The sequence below is a fragment of the Acanthopagrus latus genome, chromosome 8 (genome assembly GCF_904848185.1).
Source record: "Acanthopagrus latus isolate v.2019 chromosome 8, fAcaLat1.1, whole genome shotgun sequence".
NCBI lineage: Eukaryota > Metazoa > Chordata > Actinopteri > Spariformes > Sparidae > Acanthopagrus > Acanthopagrus latus.
The window spans coordinates 3,691,929-3,697,472 of record NC_051046.1 but is presented as its reverse complement, the minus strand read 5'-3'; positions in this window follow the sequence as shown (position 1 = coordinate 3,697,472).

Below are 5,544 nucleotides of genomic sequence, written 5' to 3'. Positions count from 1 at the left end.
GCTGTGAGAAAGAACAATCCCAGCAGGCAAATGTAACAGTATGAATGAATAATGGACTTACCACATACTGCTGCTGGTTTAAAAGAGTTGGATTTGTGACTTGCATTGGCTGCAGTGAGCTCGTGAGCAGCCCCAAGCCGGGTTTGGCAGCAATGCCTGCGAATAGCTCCTAAGACGCTGTCTTGCTTGCCCTGCACTTTCTGACGTAACGCCGGGTTGTTTCTTCAGAGGAAAGGTAGAGCGAGGGAAATGGGGGATCAGGAGGGTTTGGCTGAGTCTTGGAGCTGCCCCGCCAGGGCGAGGAGGCCACGAGGACCCCCCCCTCCCACGCGTGCTCGCAAAACTCTCCGTGCGCTCTCCGTGCGTAAAGACTGTGGAGGCTTGTCATCCGGCGGTGTGGAGCGTCGGGGGCCAGGAGCGTCAGTTGGGCATGGCGAAGTCTGCCTCGCCTCGTCCACATCTGATCGTTGTGGTGTTTCACATTTTAATGGAGAGCAAAGAGTGACGTCCGACATTTATTTTGAAATCACCAGCGCTGATTAAAATGCGCGCGGTCATCAAATTGACCTGGAGGTCGGATGGCACGTTTTCAGCGATAAGTAATTATCCCACTTGTCCCAGGATTGAGGAAATGACTCGGGTTTGAAGATCTGCAGGGATAAAAATGGCTCTGAACAGTTTGTACTGACAGTTTTGCTCAGAATTGAACCACCTGTCGTCTGAAGCTGCAGGGCCAGTGGAGGATTACTCCAGTACTCCGTTACTCCTCCTGGAATTTACAAAACATTCTGTCCTGGATCAGGTTCTTGTTTAGGAAAACAAATCTAGAATAAATGCGCAAATAAATAAATAAATGAATAAAAGTCTGTAGCACTCAGACACACAAGTTCCTGCAGATAATTTAAATTCATCTGCTTTATTTTACTTTTACCAGTATTTTGACGCTGGTTTCAAAAACGCTGGAAGAAATGTGAAACCAAAGAGACGCGACGACTGAAAGGAGACTGAACAGGTAGAATAAATACTGACTGCAGTGGAACCACACAGGACCAATCAGGGTGCAGCACCACTTCTCTTTTGAAAGGGCTGACCTACGTATGGCATCCAAACTTTAATGGCCAGTAGAGATTTTTCTACTTTGTATACTGTGAGTTAGATATATTCCAGGTTTTACTGACACATTTGGGGCGTTTAATGACTCGTGCTTTGAGGGAATGTCATCAGACCGACACAAGAATCTGCGTTGGATTGAAGTGATGTCTGAAGATAAAAGTTGCGTGAGGTTTAATGCGCCGTGCGGCTCGTGTGCTGTGCAGGAGACATTTGAGGGCAGGAATGTTGTTTACGAGTGCCTCAAGGGTAGCGGCTGGTGGCGTGATTGGTCAAAGGCGGCATTTGTTGGCATTTGCACTGTCAACATCTATTGTGTCTGCAGTTATAATGTCAGCATAGTATAGCCGGACCTCTGTTTGCACTCGTACTGTTTGTGCTCCGTCAGTGTCGACACGTGTGGACGCACAAGACGACACAATTCACCTTCAGCTCTTCCAGAAGTCTTTGTCGTAACCTGAACTGTATCCGGATCACGTTGGCTCGTCCTGATTCAGTGTCGCTGCCCGTTTATTTCATCGTGGTTCTTACTGTAACACGGTAGTGGCTTTACCGGAATCCACCAACAACTTCATCGGACTCAAAAATAAGACAAGAGGAACCATGACTTGAACAATGTTGTTATGTTTGTAGGTTGAGGTCTTCCACGCTGCAGTGCACAAGCTATCCCGAGAGTGTCGGCTGACATACCTTGAAGATCAGTTGCCCCCGTCCCCCGTTTCACATAACTCTGGCAGGGGCAGAGACACTGGATAAGGCTGTGGGAACCTGTGTGAGCACTCTACCTAATCACCCCGCTGCAACTGTAGTCGATATCAAATCTCTGGAAATCAGCGTGTGATCGCGTTTGTGATGTTGGCGCGGCAGAACGAGACACATGATTCTGTCGTTGCGGTGGCTCTTGCAGGAATCGAACACTGCGTCTGTCTGCACCACCAGACTGAGAACGACGGACACCGAAGCTGCGTTAGCGTGCACGTACATGTACCGTAGATCGATAAGTGTTTGCATGTGTTTCCTGTGTGCACGCTCGCGTTCAGACCCCTGAAATTCAAGTCCAACGTTTGTCTTGCGGCAGCGAGGCTCCCGGGTCAGAGGTCAGGCTCATGACATCAACGGAACATCCAGGGGGGAGGGTCTAAATTTACTCGCCATCCAGATTGCCCCCTGACTCCATCCCTCACTGCTATTAATAGGCAGGCGACTGCTGCGTGGCATGCACCCGCTCCCTTCCGAGAGTGTGAACATGGAACCTGAAAAAACAGAGGAATCTGACCTGAACTGGCCACAACGTCTGACCGCTCATTTAGCGCTGAAGGCAAAGGGGCAAGTGTTTAATTAGGTTGGGGGGCAGAGGGGCTAATGGTTTTGTGTGTCGAGCAGACTTACTTACTTCGTTCAGCCCTGAGAAAGGTCAACGCTACAATGATCGGAAACGTCTTAACATTAAAGTTGTCGGCAACGGTCACTCAGGTGATTCCCACAAATATTAACACTGTGAGAAAAACGTGGTAATGACATCGTACTGGTTTAAAGCCGTCTTCACCAAATTCAGTCTGATCTCAGGGGCTCCAAGTTCGTGATCAGTCTGTTGGTGAAGGTGGTTTTCCATCCATACGTTGAATTCCCTGCTCTGTATTGATCAACTTCCTCTTCGATCTGTCTCTTTATCCCGATCTCCACCAGAAGGTAATGTGGTCTGTTCTGTGCCGAGACCCTTCCTTCACCCAAGTATTGTGGAAATTTCTTCAGCAGTTTTTGTGTAGTGCAGTCGACAGACCGACAAACCAACCGAGCCGCTTATTCTCTGAAGAACTACAGACTCTGTGTGATGAATCAAATCTGTTTGCTTCATCTGGCACGTTCTTTGCAAACTATCTCGATGTCTTGATTTATTTATACCGTCAGATGAACAACAGAACAGCAGTTTCAGACCTCATGATAAAACTGGCTCGATCAGTCACGCACTGCTCATGTCCTCCTCCGAACAATAGCCCTTTAATGTTACCTAAGAGGGTGACAGTCAGCTGAGTCTCATCTCAACATCTCTCAACTTATCCAGAGAACCACACAGGCACACTGACCAAATCTATACACTGATTTCTGAATCTAAAAGCTCAGCGACTTCCCTGGCAGAGGTGGAATCCTAATTTCTCGTCAGATGATCGTCGATTTATACTGAGACAACATTTTGCTACAAATGGAAACCAAACTCTGTCCCTCACTTATAGAACTCTTAAGCTTTTGAGCTAACACATTAATGTATAGCATGTTTTGTTCACCATCTTGGTTTAGCATGTTAGCACGCTAATATGTACCGCCTGACTCGACCCCTGATAGATAACAAGCCACTGGGGCCAACGGTCTTGTATGAAACATCTGCTACAGATTGTCAACGGAAGATGAGAATGGTTTTACGAACAACTGCTGCCAAAAATGATAATTGGCTCCCCCGGCACATTTCGGCCTCATCCCTGACCGTGGGACATTACACACATAACATACCGAAGCCCGAGCCTACTGTGTGAGCCTCGCCCGTGACAGCAGCAGCACACAGCCCACTGTCGATCCGGATCTGAACTCAGAGTTCTCTCTCATCGCCCTCTCTGACTTGGATCATGCTCCTGTACCTGCTCTTCATCCACTTCTCTGCAGCTATATGCAATATGTTAAGCTGCTGCTACTGCTGCTGTTCGTATAATCCTTGGATTAGGTGTTTTTTGCACATGAAGCATTATATAAAAACTCAACCCGTCACATACTTGGGGGAACTGAATCAGATTATCAGGATGGGCCTTTCCTCGTGGAAGGATGAAGTGGCTTCAGAGGGAATCACTAAAAGCAGCGAGTGCCATTACATCCAGAACTATTCACTTGAACTGACAAACTTTTCCATCTTCATGTCTGGATCTTCAATTTACCGTTTCCCTTTTTTCTTCTCTAGGATATTCAATACCGACAACTTCTCCTCCGGCTGGCTGAGAGTCGGAGGGGGAAAGTTTCCATGCGGCCCCAGCGCCCGCTCTTGGCGGGACAAGCCCGCTGTAGACCGAACTGTTTCCGTCTATCCACCTCTGCTGCTAGAGCGCTCCCTCCTCCTCCTCCTCCTCCTCCTCCTCCTCCTCCCTCACTTTCTTCCTTTTTGTACTGTGACACAAACAGCCACTTTCCACTGCCCCAGACCTGAACCTTCATTCCACTTCTCTCTCTCCCCCCTCTTGCTCTCACACACACACACACAACTGAAGTCTCATTTGGTAACAAATATACAGTGGGCATTGCTAAGTGGCTGAATTAAAGTGATTAATAATTGACTGCTGATGGAATTCAAATTAACCTTACATGTGTGTATGTGTACATATGTGTGTGAGAGGCTTTGTGTGTGTGTTTGTGTGCACACTCGTATCAGTGTGCTCGCGTGTCCAACACTAAGTACTGTAGCCAGGCAGTAAAGTGGCCAAGCCATTAACCAGAATATGACTTCTGCAAAACTGAACCATAAGAAGAAGAAGAAAAAAAACCAAAACAAACATTCATTTTCACAAAGAGCAAATTTTAAAAAAGTAATGAGAGCCGCAGAGCTCTCGGGGGCCTTCGCCCCGGTCATCTGAAAAAAAGCAATAAGACCTCATTAATCAGGTTTGTGTTTTTACGGCAAGCAGTGAAATTAGATCATATAGTTAACTTTTATTTTCCATCAAAGAGCCCAACTGTGTGCATTAACAAACAGGCTTGAATCGCATCTATAAATGGCAGAGTTGGATAACAGTGTGAGACCGGACCTTTGGCTCAAGGTTGCGTCGGTTCATGTTGCTGGCCCCCTCCGCTCCCCTTAGACCCGACCTGATCTGCACTGGATGGAGCCTTTGCTAATCATTGGCACCCCGACTGAGGTAACGAGTGCAGCTACTGCTACAGCACCCGGAGCAAGGCAAGGGTCACGAGGCAATCAACCACACTCACACACACACAAGCACACACACAAAAGCCTATACAGTAAGTGATCGATAATCCATCGTTCGCTGAAACAACAACATATTTTTCTTCTTCTGAGTGGTCATTCCTGCACACAAAGGACTACAATCATTATTAATGCATTGATGCATTAAGGAGCCCCCTATTAACAAAACACATGACCACAGAGCCTTTGTACGCCCCTGTCTGCTTATATTAAAACAGTTTATTTAAGAATTTTTGCCGTGTAAACATTATAACCAATATTCACATGACGGCTGTTTTCCTCTCACATCATGCTCACGTTAGAAATCTTGAATGCTGAGATAATCAAGTTATCATTCCACCACTTCTCGATTCATCAGCAACTGAAAAGACGATGGATAGTGAAAAATGTGAAGCTGAGGGAGCTGTTGCGTGGTTGGTCTGGCTGATAACTAGCGTTAAACATTTGCACCGTGCATTTGGTTTTAAGTTGCT